The sequence below is a fragment of the Mustela putorius genome, unplaced genomic scaffold (assembly GCF_011764305.1).
Source record: "Mustela putorius furo isolate JIRA1106 unplaced genomic scaffold, ASM1176430v1.1 tig00003834_pilon_pilon_pilon, whole genome shotgun sequence".
Lineage (NCBI taxonomy): Eukaryota > Metazoa > Chordata > Mammalia > Carnivora > Mustelidae > Mustela > Mustela putorius.
In genome coordinates, this window is record NW_025421987.1 from 95,391,043 (window position 1) to 95,414,942 (window position 23,900).

General features: G+C 35.2%; 1 protein-coding gene across 9 annotated transcripts in view; it reads left to right on the plus strand.

The window, feature by feature from the left end:
- DLG1 (discs large MAGUK scaffold protein 1) overlaps positions 1-23,900 on the plus strand; it is a 255,607-nt gene that overhangs the window by 78,412 nt on the left and 153,295 nt on the right. The window lies entirely within an intron of this gene.

Consider the following 23,900-nt stretch of genomic DNA (forward strand, 5'->3'; position numbering starts at 1 on the left):
TTCTAAGATTAAATGTACTTTCTCTTGGCAGTATTGCCAAACTTTGACATTGAACCAATATCTTTAGTGTTCTATTCTATTTTGGAATCCTTTTTTTATTGACTGAATGGTTTCTCCAAAGGATAAAAATTATTCTTCAGTGACTCTGGGACTCTAACTAACTCCTCAGTCTTTCAGGATGCTATATTAAACTCTTTCCTTAAAGTGAGCGGATCAAATAATTCTTTCATTAATTGATAAATGGTTTCTAGTAGCACTTTGACCCATAATAAGTCTGCAACCAGAAAGTTACTTGTTTATTACTCTCTTATATCCATTTAGGACTATATACTATAATGTATTAATAATTAACCTTTTGGGGCGCCTGGGTAGCTCAGGGGGTTAAAGCCTCTGCCTTTGGCTCAGTTCATGATCTCAGAGTCTTGGGATTAAGCCCCACATTGGGCTCTCTGCTGGGCAGGGAGCCTGCTTCCCTCTCTCTCTTCTGCCTACTTGTGATCTCTGTCAAATAAATAAATCTTTAAAAATAATTAAACTTTAATTTCTTTATTTGAAAATATGTTGCTTTGAAATGTAGTTTTTCTTATGTTCCTTTAAGAATGTATTTATGAGGGGTACCTGGGGGGTTCAGTTAAGTGTCTGACTTGATTTCAGCTCAGGTCATGATTTTAGGATCCTGGGATTGAGCCCTATGTTGAACTCTGTGCTCAGCACAGAATCTGCTTAAGGTTCTCCCCGCAGCCCCCGCTCTGGCCCTCCTTCTGCTTGCACACACACTCTCTCCCTCTCTAAAATAAATAAAATCCTTTAAAAAACAATGTAGTGGGGTGCCTGGGTGGCTCTGTCCTTAAATGTCTGCCTTCGGCTCAGGTCATGATCCCAGTGTCCTGGGATTAAATCCTGCGTTGGGCTCCCTGGTCTGTGGGAGGCCTGCTCTCCCTCTCCCACTCCTCCTGTTTGTGTTCCCTCTCTTGCTGGTATGTCTCTCTCTGTCAAAAAATAAATAAATAACATATATAAAAAATAAAATAGAACAATGTATTTATGAAATATTATTTTTCACAGTTGTGTCACAGATGGAAAACTTGCCAATAAATTTTGAAAGGATTTTTGACTTTTTTTTTTTTTTTAAGATTTTATTTCTTTATTTGAGGGAGAAAAAGTGTGAGCAAGAGGGGGAGAGAGAAAATCTGAAGCAGACTCCACACTAAGTGCAGAACCTGACGTGGGGCTTGATCCCATGACCACAAGATTAGGACCTGAGTGGAAACCAACAGTTGGATCCTTAACCGACTGAGCCACCCAGGCACCCCAAGAATATTTCACTTTTAAACAAATACCACTTGTTTGATCATATAACATTGAAACAGGAAATTATTTCAGAAAGTTAAAATAGGATATATGTGTTTCTAATTGTTACAAAGAAAATCATTATCATTAATTGATTGACTCATTCTTTCATGCAGTCTCTCATCATTCATTCAGTAATTATTGAGCATCTGTGTGCTGGGGATATAGCAGTAAACAAAGGAAAATCCTCATGGAGTTTATAATCTGATATTTCATATTGTAATTTTTCTTCTTTATAGCTCTTAATTTAGATATCCCATCAGTGAGAATGTTGAGATAAAAACTCTATCATGTGTATAACTAGCAATTGCTTTTTAAGCTCCGTATTAGTTTGCTAGGATTGTCATAAAACACCACAGATTTGAGTGGCTTAACAAAAATTAATTTTTCTCATTATTCTGAGAGGCAACAGAAGTCCATGATACAAGGTTCTGGCAGGGTTGATTTCTCTCTGGTTTATCTTGGCTTGCAGATGGCCATCCTCTTGCCACCTCTTCCATTTTCCCTGTGCTCAGGTGCCTTCCACTGTCTCTCAATATATCCACATTTCCTCTTAGAAGGACACCAGTCAGATTGGATTATCACACCCTAATGACCTCATTTTAACTTAATCACACCTTTAAAGGCACTACTTACAAATACAGTCACATTCTGACATACTGAGACTTAGGGCTTCCACATAAGAATTTTGGGAGACAATTCAGCCCCAAATAGTGTTTTTATTAAGGAAGAATTTAGAACTTCGAAGTTCCACAGCATGTGAAATAAGTTTTGAATATAAAATTTTTGTGACATACCACATTATTAGAAAACATTTTGTTAATAAAGTTTACCAAGCATTCATAAACTTGAATGTATTCTGTCAGTGAAGATTGACAAATGAGTAAGTGAGGGCACTCAGATTTAACAATATACAATTTAAAAATTACAGATTAACAAAGTCAGTATTACCTGCTGCTCAATTTAGCCACCCTATGCCTATCTGATGCTATCAAAGAAGAAATATCTTAAGCATGTATTTGAGACTGAAAGGTAGAGAAGAAAACAGAATGTTTTGGTATTCGGAATTTTAATTTCATAACAGTATTATCTATATACATGCATATGTGTATTTGCATGTGTTTGATGGTCACCTATGTTTGAATTAATACATGTTTCCAGTCCATTGTATTAAGTGGACTTTTTATGGCTTGGCTTAAACAGTCTAATTGTAATTTACATTGTTATTTCAGGTTGTTTCAGACAATCAAAAAGTACTGATTTTTAGAATATAACTGTAAAGTTTTTTTCCAGCGAGATAAACACAACACCAGGCAAAGTGGGTGCAAGACAAGATTTATTAAAAACGCTCTCCGGCGAAGTTTCAGGGCTCAGGAGAAGGGGAGCCAGGAAAGTTGCGCCGGGAGGAGGTGGGCACCCTCGGGTGAGGTTCTGCGACTTTGGAAAGCATTGTGGCAGAAGTCGCGCCCAAGGCAGGGAGGAGGGGGCTTTTAAGGGGTCTTGGGGAAAGCTCAGGGATCTTTTGGCAAGTTTCCCTTATTTGGATATCCCGCCTGCTCATCGGGATCCCATTGGTCCACAGGAGCCTGGGGCGGGGGTCTCAGATTCCTGCTTTGTTCTCCTGTCTGAGCTCAGGTCTTGTGGCGGGAACTTTTGCCATCTTTAGTAGCCCTTCCTGCCAGCCCAACCTATTCTCATCATTTGGGAACTGTCTCTGTAAAAACGTATTAGGTTCCAACAGAAGTTGTATTTCCTGATTATTTAATAATATCTTGCAGAAGTAGAAAATATGATAGCTCTTGTTTGATAGTATGTTTTGAAGAGTGAAGCAAATTGGTTCCTTTTCTGGACTTCAGGTCTAGGAGTGGATTTGTTCTGACACTATAGCTGTGTGTTTTGTTGGTTTTTGTTTTGTTTTTTTAAATCTATTTTAAACTGGCTTTTTCTGGAGTAAAAGAAATCTTTCTTTAAATTTGACAGCCATTAAACTACTGGATATTTACCCCAAAGATACAAATGTAGTGATCCAAAGGGGCATCTGCACCCCAATGTTTAAAGCAGCAATGTCTACAATAGCCAAACTATGGAATGGAAAGAGCTCAGATGTCCATCGACAGATGAATGGATAAGAAGATGCGGTATATATATATATATATATATATATATATATATATATACATATATATATGTATATATATATGTATATATATATGCATGCATGCATGCAATGAAATACTACTCAGCCATCAAAATAAATGAAATCTTGCCATTTGTAACGACATGAATGGAACTAGAGGGTATTATGCTAAGCGAAATAAGTCAGTCAGGGAAAGACAATTATCATATGATCTCACTGATATGTGGAATTAAAGAAACAAGAGGATCGTAGGGGCAGAGAGGAAAAAATAAAACAAGATGAAACCAGAGAGGGAGATAAACCATAAGAGACTCTCAGTCGTGGGAAACAAACTGAGGGTTGTTGGAGGGGAGGGGTAACTGGGTAATGGACAGCAAGGAGGGCTTACATTACATGTGATGTAATGAGCACTGGGTATTATACAAGACTGCTCAATCACTGACCTCTGCCTCTGAAACCAGTACTATATTATATGTTAGTTAATTGAATTTAAATTAAAAAATGGAAAAAAAAATTTCACAGCCATTAAGAGATGTGATACACAGAAGCAGCTACTAGCACCTAGCAGAATTTTTAAAAGGGTTCCTCAGTTGGTTTTAGAAAAAAGAAGCAGCAGGTTTGACAAATTTTATAAATTTGGAATGTTAAATTACAGTTGTCATAAGTTCCATTATATTCTTTTCATTAAAGTCATTTTTATAAATAATTTGCTGAGGAATAAAGGAATAATGAAAAAACCTTCATTACAAATTTTGATTAGATTTTAAACATAGCAGACCCAATTTAAAATCAGTTTTACACAGAAAAAATTGTCATATAATAAGCTGTAATATTAAAAGAAGTACCATTATACAGCTGTGAAACCATCACTACAAGCAAGATAGTGACTATATCCATCACTTACATAGGTTCCTCAAGCTTCTTTTCAGTGTTTCCTTCTCATCCTCCCCACCCCCTCTTCTCCCAGGCTACTAATGGTTTGGTATCTGTCATTACACAGTAGATAGGTTGAAATTTTCTAGAGTTTTATGTAAATAAAATATGTTCTGTTTTTTAGATTTTGTATTTTGTATTCTTTCAGATTAATTTGAGATTCATCTGCATTATTGCCTATGTCAGTAGTTCATTCTTTTTAGCTGCTGAATAGATTTCTATTCTGTGCATATAAAACATTTGGTTTTAAAGATATTTATTACCAAAATGTGCAGTGTAACTAAGCACTCATGAACTAACATACGTGAACATGCACTGTATATCCATTTGGTATATACTGATTCCAGATATCAGATAAGTTCTGGTTTTTCACTTGATATTAAAGCAGGATTCTTTTGTAAACTTCGATGGCTTGTAATTTCGTAGTAGAGAAGACATTCATTTGTCTTTGAACATTAGTGAACATTTGTCTCTGTATAAGTGTAGAGAGTTTCATTTCAGATTTATAAGCACCAATTGGAATGGTCAGTCTAGGATGAATTACTTTATTTTTGCATCATCTGTTTCCTTCTGTTCACCTTTGTATATATAGCTTTAACATAATTGTACATACAAACTTCCTGAAACAAATCGTGCATAAATCTAAAAAATAAGAGTACTATCATACTTCCTTTTTAGAGTGTGGAAGTGATCCAAGTTCTTGTCACAAAGTGTTGCAAAAATGCCATATTTTCTTTTTGTCCTTAGTTTTTCACTCATCTCTTCTTGAATTTGAGAAAATACATTTAGAATGTTGTTATCTGAAGACTTCTAGCCTCAGGTTTCACTTATATAGCCAAATCCACCATCGTCATTCATCTATTGTTACTCCTTTTATTTTCATTCATCCTCTTATCAGCTAGTGATTATAAAATGTCTTTGGAAGTTTTCTTTTTCATTGTTGATGGTATGCAGAAAAGAGTTAATATAATCTAAATTGCTATCCTTGAAAAGATCTGCTTGCATGGTTGGCCCTTGACTGGTCTCTGGGAACTTCCATTTTCTTTTTATTTTCTTCCTTCCTTCCTTCCTTTCTTTTTTGTGGGGAGGGGGAGATTTTACATTACAAGAGGATGCCACCCCTAACTGATAAGAGTTTCACTGTGCCTAAACTGTGCAAACAAAATGGTTTGTGTTAAACACTTCTTCTGGGAGTCTGGAATTTCGTCACATGCTAGACAGAGGCTAGCCCATGTGGCCAGCCCCCAATGAATACTCTGGGCTCTAAGTCTCTCACAATTTTTCCTGGTTGGCAGCATTTTTTTTTTTTTAAGATTTTATTTATTTATTTTGACAGAGAGAGATCCCAAGTAGGCAGAGAGGCAGGCAGAGAGACAGAGAGGAGGAAGCAGGCTCCCTGCTGAGCAGAGAGCCGGATGCGGGACTCGATCCCAGGACCCTGAGATCATGACCTGAGCCGAAGGCAGCGGCTTAACCCACTGAGCCACCCAGGTGCCCGGTTGGCAGCATTTTATATGTGTTATCACAACTTATAGCTGGGAAAATTAAGGGCATCCTGTGTGACCACTGGGAGAGGGTTCTAGACTCTTGCTCCTGGTTCCCCCAGACTTTGCCTTATGGGTAGTTTCCTTTTGTTGATTTTCACCTTATCATTTCACTGTAATCATATTTCTAGGAATGACTTACAATTGGTCTCATAAACCCTCCTTAAAAATCACGGGGTTGATCTTGAGGATCTTTCAACACATACAGGCAGAAAGTTAAGAATTATGAATTCCCAACTAAAAACTATAAACAGTGAAACCCAAAATCTAAAAAACCCTACAAAGATGCTATCTGAAAGATGATACAATCATAATGACTTATTTCAAGAAAAAATGAATTTTGTTCTATATACGAACAAGTCAAGTTCCTCTTTGTTCTATGGAAGATCTTAAGGAAGAACAAAAATTATAGAAAAGCACGCACATACAAACACACACACACAAACACACACATGTTGGGTTCATTAAACACTGGTAGTCCATCAAAGGTTTAATAAAATGTAGTTTCAGGCACCTCGTGCTCAGTTGATGAAGCATCTGCCTACACTCAGGTCATGATCCCAGGGTCCTGGGAACAAGCATCCCTACTCAGTGAGGAGCCTGCTTCTCGCATTCCCTCTGCATACTGCTCCCCCTGCTTGTGCATGCACGCTTGCTCGCTCTCTCAAATAAAATCTTTAAAAATTAAATAAAAATAACCATGAGAAAAAGTGGGACTCCTATATCATATAAAAACAAAAATTAATTTCATACCCAGAATGTATTTTAAACACCTTCATAAAACAGTCAAGAAAACCAACAAAGAGGCAGGAAAAGGGGTGCCTGGGTGGCTCAGTGGGTTAAATCTCTGTCTTCGGTTCCGGTCATGATCTCAGGGTCCTGGGATCGAGCCCTGCATCAGGCTCTCTGCTCAGCAGGGAACCTGCTTCCCCTTCTCTCTCTGCCTGCCTCTCTGCCTACTTGTGATCTCTCTCTATATCAAATAAATATTAAAAAATAAAATAAAATAAAATAAAAAATAAAGGTAGGAAAAAAAGGATACTTAATTGTGGTGGTCTGGAATGGAATCCACAATATCTCTGAGCTATGCTTGTATCTAGTCCTTTAGAAGTCCCTGTTTGCCCCCTTCATGAAGATCCCATCCCATTCCTTTTCTACAGTAATTGTGAATTCTATATTATATATTCTATACATATTATATTAGAATTATAAATTCTATATTAGGAATTCTTCTTTTCTTTGTAACTTCTGAACAAACTTTACACATGCCTTAATTTAAAAGTACTTTATTGCTTAAAAAAAGGCTATCATTTGCGTTTTCAGCAAATTGTAATTACTGATCACAAAACAGTGTAACAAATATGATGATAATGGAAAAGTTTGAAATATGAGAATTACCAAAATGTGACAGAGACATGGATTGAGCAAATGCTGTTGGAAAATGGCACCAATAGACTTGCTGGACACCAGGTTGCCATAAACCTTCAATTTGTTTAAAAACAAAAACAATGCAGTGTCTGCAAAGCACAATAAAGTGAAGCAGAGTAGAACAAGTTATGTCTGTACTCACTATATTCTTTCCCATGTGTAGGAGAGAGAGTTGGAAGGCTATCTTTTTCATAAGGGTTTGAGGCTTTTCATATATATTTGTGGAATTAGTCCTTTGATTGATGTTACAAATATTTTTTCTTTTTTACTTTTGGATAGCTGATCATATTTATAAGTCATTTTTAAAAATGGCTTTTTCATTTTATGTTATAGTCATATTGGTCTCTAAACTCTAGTTATAAAAGATTTGTTTAGAAGAATCTTGGGTTTTTAGGTTTGCATTTTAAATGCATTTTCATACATTTGGAAATTTTTATGTAACAGTTACCCATTTTCCCCCTTATTATTTATTGAATAATCTCTCCTTTCATCCAGTGATATTGGTTGGAAATGGAAAATGGAAAAATGAAATGTCTTTATTAACTAGTACTAATATTCTATTAATAAGGTACTGATTTTCTTTTTTTCACTGAACTTTTTGTTTACCCATCAGTACCACCATATTTTAATTATCGAGGTTTTATATTAAGTTTAAAAATTTGTTGAAGATAATTTACACTTACTACGCTTTATTTGTAGCTTTTCTCTCTTTATGCTGATTAGTTTTCATGAATTTTAGTTACCTCTTCTATTCCTAAATAAATACATAAATGTATTTATGATAATGAATAAGTTCATTCAATAAATGAGTAAGTTTCTTGTTGGCCTTCTTGGGATCATTTAAAATTTTTTAAAAGCAAGGATGGGAGATGATATCTTTAAGTTGATTTCTTCTGCCAAGACCGTGGTATATCTTCCTTTTCCATTTTGTAGTTGGACATTTGGATACCTCAAATGTATTTATGCCTGGACGTTTTATCTTTTTCATTTCTATTACAAATACAGTCTTTTATTTCATCCTACCATCTGATTGATTATATAAGTTTAAATTGGGGGTCAGCAGACTTTTCTGTAAGGGCCAGAAAACAATAATTTTAGGCTTTACAAATCATCAACTTCTCAGCACCACCACTGTATTGAGAAAGCTCAAAAGCAGCTTCAAAATGACAGTAAGCAATACATACATTACAAATGACTATAGCTGTGGTCTAGTATAACTTTATTTACCAAAAAAGGCAGCAAGTCAAATTTGACAGGTCAACATAGTTTATAGATCTCTGACTTAAAGAAAATTCTTAACTGAATTTCATATTTCATATGAAATGTTCATAGCTTAACCGAATTTATATTATTTTCTGCATTTCTCCTGGGATTTCTGGGTTTACCATTAGTTCATTGGCAAATTGTGATGAACAAATCTTCTTTTTAATTTTTATATTTCTTACAACTCCTGGACAGTGTTAGCAGCAGTTGTGATAGTCGTATTTTCCCCTATTGCTGATTTTAATGTGAACAGCTGTAGTGTTTTTCCATTAATTAGAATGTTGACTTTTGGGGTGGATAAAAGAATATTAAATCAAGGACATATCTTAAGTAATTAGGAGGGGTTATTGTTTTGTTTTGTTTATTTTATTTTATTTATTTATTTGACAGAGAGAATGAGCACAGGCAGGTAGAGTGGCAGGCAGAGGCAGAGGCAGAGGGAGAAGCAGGCTCCCTGATGGGCAAGGAGCCCGATGTAGGACTCCATCCCAGGAGGCTGGGATCATGACCTGAGCCAAAGGCAGCTACTTAACCAACTGAGCCACCCAGGCGTCATGGGTTTTGTTTGGTTTGGTTTGGTTAGCAGGAGGGACAGAGGGAGAGGGAGAGAGAAAGAATCTTAAGCAGGCTCCATGCCCAACATGGATCATGCGATCATGGCTAGAGCCAAAATCAAGAGTTGGTTGCTTAACGGACTGAGCCACCAGGTGCCTAGGAATTCTTTATAAAATAAGAATAAATACCAAGGGGCACCTGGGTGACTCAGTTGGTTAAGCATCTGTTTGGCTCAGGTCATGACCAGGGTCCTGGGATCAAGCCCTTCATCAGGCTCTGTGCTCATCCGGGAGCCTGTTTCTCCCTCTCCCTCTGCCTGCTGCTCCATCTGCTTATGCATGTTCATGCTCGCGCTCTCTCTCTCTCTCTCAAATAAAATGTTTTTTTAAAAAAGAATAAATTTGCGATTTTTAAAAAAAATGTCTTAGAAGAATCTCTGGAAGTGATTTGATTCTTTACATTGTAGATTATTTACTTATTTCTCAAAGGCATATACTGTGGTAGGCAAATAATGTCCCCTCCCCTACAGATGTCTGTGTTTTAGTCCCTGGAATCTATAAATATGTGTTAGGGTTGCATAGCAAAAAGAAATTAAGGTCAAGTGGAAATAAGTTGCTAATCACCTGACACTAAGACAAGGAGATTATCCTGGATTGTTCGCATAGACCCAGTGTAATCACCAGGTTCCTTAAAAGTGGAAACAGGAATTGGAAAACAGAATCAAAGATACAAATATGTGAAGACTTGGACTGACACTGTTTGCAGTGACGATGGAAAAAGTGGGTTAGTTGCCAAGGACAGCCTCCAGAAACTGAAAAAGGCAAGGAAACAGATTTTTCCAAAAGAAGTACAGCTGTGCTGACACTTAGATTTTAGCCCAGTGAAACGCATTTTGGAGTTCTCAAGTACAGAACGAAAAGAATAATAAATTTGTGTTGTTTTAAGTCACTATATTTGTGGTAACTTGTTACAGCATCCATAGAAAAGCATATAATTGATTATTTCTGATTTTACTGAGTGTATGGCTGATATTTTGCCATTAACTATGATGTGGTGGTTTTTGGTTTGATTTACGTAGGAAGTTGCCCACCTATTCCTGTTTCACTCTAAGAGGTGGTAGTCATTGTAAAACCATCAGTAATGGATATTTTTTGTTTGTTGACTATTTGGCATTTGTTACTATAATTTTTTTCCTTTTGACTTATTAGTGAGGTCAGTTGTTTTAAATTATTGTATCTGTTTAATTAATCTGACATTTTTGGAGTATATTCTACTTGGTTTCTAATATTATTTTGATGTTCTTCCAAGATGTGTTTGCTGATGTTTTATTTTGGAATTTTGCATTTACTTTTTTTGTTTTTCTTAAGATTTATTTATTTGAGGGAGAGCAAGCTGTGGGGAGGGGCAGAAAAGAGAAGAAGGAGAGAGAAAATCTCAGGAAGACTCCATGCTCAGCATGGAACTTGATGTGGGACTTCATCTCAGGACACTGAGATGATGACCTGAGCCGAAACAGAGAGTCAGAGGCTTCAGGGGTTGAGCCAGGTGCCCCACAAATATATTTCTAAGTGAGATTGGTTTCTAGATTTTTTTTGTCTTTTCTGAGGAATTATTTTTTGAAGTTACTCTTTTTTTTTCTTTGTGGTTTTTAAGATTTTTATCTCATCTATGGCTAATTTTAAAGTGTGTGTATTCTTACAAAATCATAAAACAGTGTGATTTTATTTTTACTGTATTTTGTTGTTCCTTCCTCTATCTCCCTCCAACCCAGGCTTTGTTTCCGGGGGAAGGTGAAGGCAATAAATAGCAATATTTGTAGGGCAGATTGTTTCTCACGCAGGGCTTTATCATATAAAGACCAAAAACATTATCTGCAATAATATCATTAATATCATTTGGTGTGTGGGAAAAATCTTTTATCTTGGCTTGTCACGATTCCTTTCTTAAAATGCTTGAATTAATAATTCTGTTCTGGGGCCTTAGCCTTTCAGCAGTAATTGTCAGTGGTTCTAGGGATTTTAAATTTGTTTCTATTTCAGGCAAGTGAATAGTTGAAAGAATTGTTTACTTAAAGGTATTTTCAGTAATATAATGATATTAATATATAATATAATGATATGAATAGAATATAAATTATATATTTATATTACATATAAAATAGAGAATATAATGATATGTAATATAATGATAATATATCAGTAATACAATGATAAAAGGTACTTATCAGTGATCAGTTTTTTGGCCAAATTATTTCCTTGGTTATATAGATTGGTTTCTGTTCATATTGGCTGAAAACTAAGAATTGTTTAACCACAGGCAGTGTTTTAATTATATCTAAAATTTTCATCCCAGTTCTCAGTTAATGCATGTAATAGTTAATTTTATTAATGAACTAATAGGAAAAACCATATTGTAGTTGCTATCCCAAACCAGCAGATGTTTTACCAATAACATGGTTAGGCCCACTTTAAAATATTTTGTTTGGCACTGGCGGTAAAGTGGTCTTGAAACAGCTTTTGTCATGGACCAGGAAAATAAGCTCTAAATCAATTTAATATTAGTGGTTATAGTTACATGATTCTTCTGCTCTATTTCTCCAGTTTCATTTTAAACCTCTGTTAAGAACAAAACCAATACAGTGTTTTGTATGCATTTTTGTATTGCATTTATCTCTTTCAAGATTGGTAAGGAATGTGGAAGTCACATTGGTTCATATCTAATTATTCCTAAACAAGCCATAGGAATAAAATTATAATTTTTAATTGGAACGTAAAAGAGCTCTTGGCTCTTTGCTACCCTGAAAGCAAGGGGTTCTTTGAACTGTATTTAAGAAAATTAAAGACAAATTATCCGCACCAGGGCCTTTTACTTAGAGATTTGTTCCCAACCGGACATGATTTTTTGCAGTTGATATATTTCATTGCTTTCTGTGCATGTCTTAAAAGTAGCTCCCCACTGCTTTTGTGGCTTTGACCTGTACCAGTTTGGCACCCACCAGCCTTATTTTAATTACTGTTGACCCTTGAATAACTTAGGGGTGGTTAGAGACATAATACTCTGCACAGTTGAAAATTGTTTAACTTTTGACTCCCCCAAAACTTGATTAATAGCCTACTGTTGATAGGAAGCCTTACTGATAACATAAAGAGTTGGTCAACATATATTTTGTATGATATATGCATTATATACTGTATTCTTGAAGTAGCTAGAGAAACCTAAATTACTAAGAAAATAATAAGAGAAAATACAGTACTGCCATATCTTTGTCAAAAAAAATCTATATATAAGGACCCACTTCCAAGGGTCAGCTGTATAGTGTTGCCAACATTTTAGTCATTTGTTCTGTGGCTCCAGGCTGCCTGAGTGACTAAATTAAATGCCTATTTCTTTGTCTCTGAGGCTATTTTGACCTTGAAACTGAAAAGTATATTTTAACTCTTGAAAATAATAATTTTTAGCTGTTAAAGGTCCAAAGAGTGAAAGTAATGCTTTTGAGAAGAAATCCAGAACATTTCTGTGGTTTTAAATGATTGTATTTCATTGATTGTAAGAGACACTTTCTTCTCATTTAACCTTTTTTGAATTTCAAAGCATTTGTAATTGATGAACTTCACAATTTTTTTTTCTCTTTTTAAGGTGGGTGCTATATGATTGATGATATGTACTGGATTGGGTGAAATATGGTATTAGCTAGTAGATCAATTTTAAGAAATTAAAATATTCCCCCCTTTTTATTTTTTAGGAAACCCAGTCTTTTGAAGGTCACACTATAACCTGTGGGTTCTAGAACTGTTTTTCAAAAGTTCGTAATACAGACTGTGACAAAGTTTTCTAAATATTTTATGAAATGGAAGTTTAGATCTTGTTATGAATACTAAACTTTGAAACTACAAAATAGTTTCCTTCATTTAAAACAAAAAATTTTAAGTGAGAAAATTAGCCCATTTTTCTATTAGATTGTTATAGAATTTATCATTTTAAAATTCAGGTTTTTCTTTATAGTTGTAATTTAATAGAGCAAAGTGGAAGTTATGACTAGAATTATGCCTATTGGATTTTACCATTTATCCATTTGTCATAACTTGTCTCATCATGTAAGAATGACTTATTTGGTGTTGCCTGGGTGACTCATTTGGCTAAGTGTCTGCATTTGGCTCAGGTCATGATCTCAGGGTCCTGGGATCGAGCCCCGCATTGGGTTCCCTACTCAGCAGGGAGTCTGCTTCTCCCTCGCCCTCTGCCCCTCCTCCCAACTTGTGCTCTCTCTCAAATAAATAAAATCTCTTTTTTAAAATGACTTATTTGCTTATTATATTTTAAAATTAAAATTCTTATACACGTATTTTCCCTTCCCCAGCTTACAGTCTTCCATCACTTTTATAGCATATCTAAAAGTGATCATTCTGATCATGGCGCTTCCCTGTGCACCACCCCCAAGCTCCCAAACCTTATTTAAACTAATTATCCCAAATCTCTTTTAAGAAACTGACTAAAGCTCTGAGCATCTGTTCTGAAAAATGTTCACACCCCTTTGCAATTTTGGGGAGCAGTTTTAGGAAGTTCTTTTCTTTTCTTTTTTTAAGATTTTATCTATTTACTTGAGAGAGTGTGAGCACAGAGGGGGAGTGAGAGGGAGAAGCAGACCTCCCCGCTGAGCAGAGAGCCCATTGTGGGGCTTGATCCCAGAACTCTGAGATCATGACCTGAGCTGAAGGCAGACGCTTAACAGACTGAGTCACCTGGGCACCCCTTTTCTTTTTTTTGCTTTTAGCAAATCGTTTAGAAATGCTAGAAAAATATTAAGAAGAGTGATATTGCCTTGATCTTCAGTTTATAGAAATGCTTTTAATGCTTCATCATTAAATTTGATGATTGCTGGTAGATGCTTTAAATGCTTCGTTTTCTTTATTAATAAGAGCTGCCCCGCCGCCATAATTAGGAATAGATTTAACTTTGTGGCAGATTCTTAGAGTATTCTTTAAGCATCTACTAAGATGATCATGTGAACTTTGTTCTTTGATCTGTTCATATGGTTTTTAAAAAATGAATACATGAACTATGTATTTAATTTGCTGTTTTGCCTTCCAAAACATGTTTGTCTTCATATTTGAAGATTGGTTTCTTGTTTTAAGGTTCTGTAAACTGATTGTCTAATGAATTTAGAAGCTTTCCATCATCCTCAGAAATGCAGGAATGAGCTATTCCTTGATAGAATTTAAATATACTTATTATACATCTACATTTATTGTGATTATTCATCTTTTAATTCCTCACATCATATTTTATATTTATCACAGTTTTCATGCATGTGTTTTGATTTCTTCCCATTTCCTAAATTTTTTTTATTATGTTAATCACCGTATAGTACATCATTGGTTTTTGATGTGGTGTTCCATGATTCATTGTTTGTGCATAACACCCAGTGTTCCATGCAGTGTGTGTCCCCTCCTTAATATCCATCACCTCACCCACCTCCCCTCTAAAACCCTCAGTTTGTTTTTCCGAGTCCACAGTCTCTCATGGTTCGTCTCCCACTCCAATTCCCCCTTCGTTTTTCCCTTCCTTCACCTAATGTCCTCCATGCTATTCCTTATGTTCCACAAATAAGTGAAACCATATGATAATTGACTTTCTCTGCTTGACTTATTTCACTCAGCATAATCTCCTCCAGTCCCATCCATGTTGATGCAAAAGTTGGGTATTCATCATTTCTGATGGCTGAATAATATTCCATTGTATACATGGATCACATCTTTATCCATTTGTCTGTTGAAGGGCATCTCAGCTCTTTCCGTAGTTTGGCTATTGTGGACCTTGCAGCTATGAACACTGGGGTGCATATGGCCCTTCTTTTCACTACATCTGTATCTTTGGGATAAATACCCAGTAGTACAATTGCAGGGTCATAGGGTAGCTCTTTTTTTTTTTTTTTTTAAGATTTTATTTATTTATTTGACAGATACAGAGAAAGAGAACGTACAAGCAGGGGGAGTGGGAGAGGGAGAAGCAGGCTTCCCACTGAGCAGGGAGCCTGACATGGGGCTTGATCCTAGGACCCTGGGATCATGACCTGAGCGAAAGGCAGATGCTTAACGACTGAGCCACCCAGGCCCTCCTATTTTTAATTTTTTGAGGGACCTCCACCCTGTTTTCCATAGTGGCTATACCATCTTGCAATCCCACCAACAGTGTAAGAGGGTTCCTCTTTCTCCACAGCCTCTCCAACATTTTGTTTCTTGTCTTATCAAATTTTGCCATTCTAACTGCTGCCCGTTTCCTGACTTCTTTAATTTCAATTCTTTCCTTCCTTCCTTTCTTCCATCCCTCCTTCCTTTCTTCCATTTCTTCTCTTTTCTAATTTTTATGAGTTCTCTTTCTATACAGGTCTTTACCATTGAATTTTTTTTTAATTTTTAATTTTTTATTTTTTATAAACATATTATATATTTTTATCCCCAGGGGTACAGGTCTGTCAAGACAGACCTGTATCGCCAGGTTTACCACTTCACAGCACTCACCAAAGCACATTTTACCATTGAATTTTAACAAATATTTAAAATATTCTCATCAACATCTAAGTGTTATTTATCCCCATATTTACAAACACTCACAGTACATACCCAGCACTTAAGTTTTTATTGAAATTTGGAAATTGGGTTTCAAACTAGTGGTGATTTTGTCTCTGCATTCTTAAACATATGATAATCTTCTTTCTAATAATCTTCTGTTTTAGAAATTAATTTTAAAGCCCACCACTGCACTTAATGTTGATGTCTTATTTATTGCTTTTCTTATAAGAAATATGTTGGGGGTACATGGAACAGTGTACTAGTAAAACATAGGTGATGCAAAAATATTTCTTTTTAATTTATTACAGAAACAACAAATGTTTATAGGTTGTGAGGTAGATAAGGAGATACAAATTAACAATTATGTTTATTCTACTGATCAGCATTAAGAAACTTATTCTAGTAAATAGAAAGATTTTGGTCTTAATTTCAACCATTTTAATTTTCTGATAGACTTGGGAATCTGTGCGGTATCTGTTAATCAGAAAACTTACTGTTTCTTAAACAGTTTTGGAAAATAATGTAACAGCAGTGAAGTAGTAACGTATTTACATTCCAAATTAAATTAGCTTTCAAACCACTATAGTCAGTAAGTAGTAATGTTGCCAATATTGGTAACCAAGATGAAGAGCAGTGGAGGGTTTGATACTGAAGATACCAACCTTAAACATAAAAAAGAATGGGGAAATTTCTAAATGGGTATTTAGAATGTTCTTAATACAGTCATTTTTAAATCCTCCTTCTCCATCCCCTTTCTCTCATCCCATTTTGTAGTTCTTTTCTAGTATAAGTGTTAGCTAATTTAGATGTGGACCATCCTTGTAGGAGGGTTAGTTTTATGCATTCTACTGTATTAGGAAACTCGTTTTATACGAAAAGTTTTCAGTGTTAAAATATTTTTGGTAATTGGTTGAGTTCAACCTTTACATAGTAAGAAATACAGATGAATATTACAGTGCGTGGTAATGGTAGGCCTGGAAAGCAACTTGGAAATACTTTCTCAAGTAATAATTGTACCTCAGGGAATCCCCTTTTTTTCTCCTTTTGGTGACCATACTTTGTTGTATTAAACTTTCTTAAAAGTGTCAGGTATAAGGGGACTCAGATGAATAGAGTCTTAACTGGCTAGAGATAAGACAGTTTGAACTTCCAAAAGAATATTTGCAGTGAATTTAGCCAATCAAATATGTTTAATTCTTCCATTTATAATGACACTTTAATAGTAATTTTTAAATTAAAATAACACATACCGTAACATTCATCCTTTTCAAGTGTGTATAGCTCTGTGCACAAGGTTGTGCAGCTGTCATCCCTAAATTGCAGAACATTTCCATCACCCAGAGAGAAACTGGACTCACCAGCAGTTGATTCCCATTTCTTCCTCTCACAAGTCTTTGGAAATTACTAACCTACTTACTGGTTCTATGAGATTTGCCTGTTCCCTTCATTTCATATAAGTGGAATTATATAGTATGTGGATTTTTGTGACTGGCCTCTTACACTTAACATAATGTTTTCAAAGTTCTATATTGTAGAATCTATAAATAACTTATTTATTATAGGCGAAGAATATTCCATGGTATGGATATAACACATTTTATTTATTCATTTATAAATTGATAGACATTTTGGTTGTTTCCACTTTGGGGCTGTTATGAATAATAATACTATGAATATTTGTGTATAAGTTTTTGTATGAATGCACCTTTTTGGTTCTCTTGGCTAGATATGCAGAAGTGAAATTACTCAAATGGTAACTCTTTTTACCTTTTGAGGAACTACCAAACCATTCTGGAGAATGGTTTCACTATTTCCAGAATGACTACATTCCCCCAACACTGATAGTCCCCATTTCTCCACATCCTCACCAGCATGTGTTATTATCATCAGTCTTTTTGGTTATAGCTATTATGGTGGATGTGAAGTGATAGCTCATTGCAGCTTTGATTTGCATTTCTCTGATAACTAATGTTGTTGAACATCTTTTCATGTGCTTATTTTCCATTTTTTTATTTTCTTTGAAAAAAAAAGTTTGTTTAAATTCTTTGTCCATTTTACAATTCGATTTTTTATTGTCGAGTTGTAAGAATTCATTATATGTTCAGGAGACTTAACCAGACACCTTATGTTTTCTAGATACTGTTAACAAATATATGATCTGCCAATATTCTCTCCCATTCTGAGGGTTATCTTTTCACTTTATTGATAATGCCCTTTGATGAACAAAGGTTTTTCATTTTTATCAAGTCAAATTTATCTGCTTATGCTTTAGTCGTTGTACCTAGGAAACCACTTCTAAATCCAAGGTTGTAAAGATGTTTATTTATGTTTACTTCTAAGAGTTTTATGTTTTAGCTCTTATATTTAGATCTGGATCCATTTTGAATTAATTTTTATACATAGTGTTAGAAAGAGGTCTGATTTAATTACTTTGCATCCAGTTGTCTCAGCATCATTTGTTGAAAAGACTCTTCTTTCCCCCATTAAATTCTCTGGGCACCTTTTTGAACATCAGTTGACCATAAATGCAATGATAACGTTTCTGGACTCTTAATTCTGTTCCATTGATACACATCTATCTTTACACCAGTATGGCAGTCTTGATTGATACAGCTTTGTAGGTGCACCTGGGTGGTTCAGTTGGTTAAGCATCTGCCGTTAGCTCAGGTCGTGATCCCAGAGTCCTGGGATCAAGACCCACATCAGGTTTCCTGTACAACAGGGAATCTGTTTCTCCCTTTGCCCCTCATGCCACTAGTGCACTGTGTTCACACTCAGGCGCATGCGCATGTGATCTCTCTCCTTCCTCCCTCCCTCAAATAAATAAATAAATGATATTTAAAAACCACAACTTTGTAGAATGTTTTGAAATTGGGAAGTGTGGGTCCTCCACTTTGCTCTTTTTTTTTTTTAAGATTTTTATTTATTTATTTGACAGAGAGATACAGAGATAGCACAAATAGAGCAGCAGGCAGAGGGAGAGTGAGAAGCAGGCTCTCCACTGAGCAGAGGGAGCTGGTTGTGTGGCTGGATCATCAGGACCTGAGCCTAAGGCAGCTGCTTAACCGACTGAGCCATCTAGGTGCCCCAACATTGCTCTTCTGTTTAAAGATGTTGTTTTGACTCTACTGGGTCTTTTGCATCTCCATATGAGTATCAGGGTTAGCTTGTGGGTTGCTGAAAAAAGAGCCACATGACATTTTGGTCAGGATTGCGTGGTATCTAAAACCCTCCTAATTGCTTTAAGAGGATGATAAGGAACCATTTTTTTTTTAATCTGTCTTGAAAACTGGTAAATAAAGTAACAATTTAAGTATTTCTCCTGTTATTCATGTGTGAACTATATCAGTAGATAACCAGATAGTAGGTGAAGAGGAATATTTATGTATATACTGTTTAGTAAATGAAAATGAAATGGTAGAATTAGACTGTCCCCATTTGCAGCTCGCAGTGAGTGAACCGATTAAGGCATTGAATATCAAGAGCTCCGAACATGGAACATCGCAAGAAGAGATAACCAGACCTTATGTAATTCTTGATAAAAGGACACAGTACTATCTATAGTCTTGCCAAAAGGATTAAACATGAGATTGGTCAAGTTACTGCATTCAACTGCCACTTTGCAGAAAATACAGAAGCCAAAGGGGCTGCATTGAATTGTTCCATGAATATAGAGTGATTTTTACTGGGAAAGGCCAGGTCAGATGCCTTGAGTTTTCCAGTAATTACAAGGGGTAACATCCATTTAAAAAGATATTTAAAAGACAGATTTTTTTAATGATTTCTTTCCTTTTCAGTATGAACCTTTTTTTTTTTTTTAATCCTTTTAGATTCTCTCACATTACTTGTGTACATTCATGGATATGGAGAGAGATGTACACACATACACATAGACATGAAGATAAGTAAATATACGTGTATGCACATATTGCATATGCATTTACACATTATACATATACATAAGTATACTATTGATTTGGTTTAAAATGTTCAAACTGGGGCATCTTGGTGGCCCAGTTAAGCAGCTGCCTTTGACTCAGGTCATGATCTTAAGGTCCTGAAATCTAGCTCCATGTAACATGACTGCTCCCTGCTCAGTGCGTAGTCTCCTCCTTCCTCCCCTTCTGCCTACCCCTTATTCCCCCTCTCTCTCAAATAAATAAAGTCTAAAAAATCAAATGTTCAAACTGTTAGCTTCAAAACATGCTTTCTTCATTCAGCAATCTATGTTTTCAGGTTTTCCTATAAAGAGAAGTAGATTTTTACCCTAAATGTCTATAACTTTTGTAGAATGTACCATAATTTCGTTAGCTTTTTTTTTTTTTTTTTTGTATATTGATAGGAAGCTTGTTTCCAGTTTTTCTTCACTACAGATTTTAGTGAATATCTTCCTGCATGTATTCTCGTCAAAGTACATATTAAGTTGTGAAGTAGCTGTAAAGTTTGAAAAGATGGCTGGGGGGGAGCCTGGGGAGAAGGAAAAAAAAATGATAATCGAGTTTCTTTCCTTATCTATCTACTTTTAAAGTGTAAGTGTATGTAGATTTTTCTTCTGCCCAATTGAGTATTTAAACTGTGTTAAATTTTGTGAGTGTTTTTGTACCTTCAGCCATACTCAGGATAAAGTAGAGAATTCTTTCCATTGGTTTTGAAAATAATCTGAGGTTAGTGCATAAAAATATTTCATATATCATGTTAAATGAACTAGCTAATAGTAATATGAGTTTGATTGTTTTCCATGTAATTTACCATTTCACAGAAGGATGTTATTTAAAAAGTGATGCTGAGGTTTTGTATTAACTTGCAGCACTGAAATTCAGAGTTAAAGGGATTTTTAATATATTTTACAATGTACATATTTGTATACAACAAATATTTATGCTTCTTACTGATGCTATGTGTAAATTTAGTTTCTAGAAGTGGGATTATTGGATTAAGGAATAGAAACATTTTCAGGACTTGTGAAACATTGGAATCTGCCCACCAGAAAAAGACCCCTACCAAGAATATGATGATTTATGCCCATTTCTCTGAATGCTAACATTATAATTTTTACATACTAAGGAAGTTGAGCATGTTTTTTCTAGAAGTTTACTGATCCATTTGTATGCCTTCTGTGACTATCCCATTATGATGTTTGCTGTTTTTTCTAATGATTTATAAGAGCTGCAAATAGTGGCTAATAATTTTGTTACAAAATTTGTTTCTATCATGACTTATGTCTTTTTGAGTATTTTTCTTGGGGGAGGGGGAGAATATTTTAGTTTGTTTTGGTTTTATTTGTATGTATACACATTCTCAGCTTGAGTTGAAAAACATGTACTTTTATTTTCTACCAGTTCCTATAATTATGATTTCCTTTTACTTTTGTGTATGGGGTAAGGTAGATTTGGTTTTCTTAAAATTATGTTCCTTTAAAAGTAGATTGCATAGAGTTAAGTGTGAGAGAAAGAGACAAAAATTCTCTTATAGTTAAAAAGAAAAATACTGTTCTCTAATAGACTGATTTTCAGTTAGGATTTGAAAAGGCTTTTTTCATTTTTATATCCATTAACTGAATAAGAAAACCAAACTAATTTAGTCAGATAACTTTGGCTTTTCATTTTGACTTCACTTAAACAACTGTGTAGTTAGAGATAACAGCATTCAGCTGACATTGGGTAAGAAATGAGCAAATTTGTATTCAGATTTCTTTTTCACCTTCCTAGCTCTGAATTATTTCTTAAACTTCTTTTTTTTTAAATGATAAAGTACACATAACAAAAAGTTTACCATTTAACTGTTTTTGAGTTTATAGTTCAGTGGTATTAATATACAGTCACATGATAGTGCAGGCATTAGCACCATTCATCCCCATAACTCTTTTCATCTCGTGAAAGTGAAACTTGATGTCTGTTAAGTGTCACAATTCTCCCCTCCCCACAGCCCTTGGCAGCAACCATTTTAACTTTAGGTCTTTATGATTTTGACTACAGTTGAGCCTTGAACAACATGCTTTTGAACTGTGCAGGTCCACTGATCTGCAGACTTTTTTCAATAAATATATTGGAAAATCTTTTAGACATTTGCAACAGTTTGAAAAAACTTGCAGATGAACTGCATAGCCTAGAAATATTAAAAACATTAAGAAAGAAATATTTATAAATGTAAAATATATGTAGATACTAGTCTGTTTTTTCATGATTATGAAATTATAATTATGATTTTCTCAACTTTTTTCTACCTTTATTGTAAGAATATGGTCTATAATATATATAACATACAAAATATGGGTTAATTGTTTATGTTATTGGTAAGGCTTCCCAGTGTAAGCTATTAGGAGTTAAGCTTTTGGGCATTCAAAGTTATACACGGATTTTTTTTTTTTTTTTTAAGATTTTTATTTATTTATTTGATAGACAGAGAGAGATCACAAGTAGGCAGAGAGGCAGGCAGAGAGAGAGGGGGAAGCAGGCTCTGCCGAGCAGAGAGCCCGATGCGGGGCTCGATCCCAGGACCCTGAGATCATGACCTGAGCTGAAGGCAGAGGCCTAAACCACTGAGCCACCCAGGCGCCCCTATACACGGATTTTTGATAGGGGGTTGGTGTTCTGACCCCTGTTCCAAGGATAAAGCTGTATTTTAGGTACCTCGTATACGTCTGACCCCTGTTCCAAGGATAAAGCTGTATTTTAGGTACCTCGTATACGTGGAATTACACAGTATTTGTCTTTTTGTGATTAGCTTATTTCACTTAGCATAATGTTCACAAGGTTCTTCCACATGTAACATATTGCCCAACTTTTTTTTCTTAAAGCTAAAAATATTCCATTGTATGTATATACCACATTTTGCTTATTCATTCTCCATTGATGGACACTTGGGTTTCTTACATGTTTTAGCTATTGTGAATAGTACTGCTATGAACATGGGTGTACAAATAATCTCTTCAGGACCCTACTTCCAATTCTTTTGGGCATATACCCAGAAGTGGAATTGCTGGATTCATATGGTAATTCTATTTTTACTTTTTTGAGGAACCACCATACTACTTTCTACAGTGGCTGTACCATTTTATATTCCCCGTAATGCACAGGGGTTCCAGTTTCTTTTGGAACTTTTCTCTTTTTTCAGTAGGAATCATCCTAATGTGTGTGAGGTGGTATCTCATTATAGTTTTGACTTGCATTTCTATAGCAATTAGTGATGTTGAGCATCATTTCATGTGCTTAGTGGCCATTCGTTTGTCTTCTTTGGGGGAATCTCTTTCCAAGTTCTGTGCCCGTGTTTGAGTTTGGTTTTATTGTTGACTTTTAGTTAGGAGTTTTCTGTATATTTTGGATATTAATTCTTTATTAGACATATGATTTGCAAAACTTTCTCATTCCTTGGGTTGCCTTTTACTCTTTGGATAGGGTCTTCCGATGCACAAAATTTTTATGAAGTCCAGTTTGTCTGGTTTTTTTTTTTTTCTTTTGTTACCTGTGCCTTTGGTGTCATATTCAAGAAATCACGGCCAAATGCAGTGTCATGAAGCTTTTGTGTGCTGTGTTTTCTTTTAAGAGCTTATTGTTTTAGTCTTCCATTTAGGTCCTTGATGCATTTTGAATTTTACCTGGTGAAAATTAGATAAGGATTCAGCTTCATTTTTTTGCATGTAGATATCCACTTTTCCCGGCACCACTTGTTGAAAAGATTGCCTTTTCCCTGTTGAGTAGTCTTAGTGCCCTTGTTGAAAATAATTTGACCATTTATGTGAAGGTTTATTTCTGGACTTTTATTCTGTTCCATTGGTCAATACGTTTGTCTTTATGCCAGGACAAACTTGTTTGAATACTTTAGCTTTGTAGTAAGTTTTTAAATGAGGATGTGTGAGTCTTCCAGCTTTGTTCTTTTTCATGATTATTTTGGCAATTCAGATTTCTCGAGATTCCACATGAATTTTAGAATGGGTTTTTTTCTTTTTGCAAGAATTCTCATTAGTATCTTGACAGGGATTGTAAATTGCTTTGGGTGGTATTGACATCTTAACAGTATTTAGTCTTCCAATCCATAAACACAGAATGTGTTTCCATTTTTTTTCTGTCATCTTTAATTTCTTTCAGCAGTGTTTTCACTGTACAAGTATTTTACCTCGTTTAT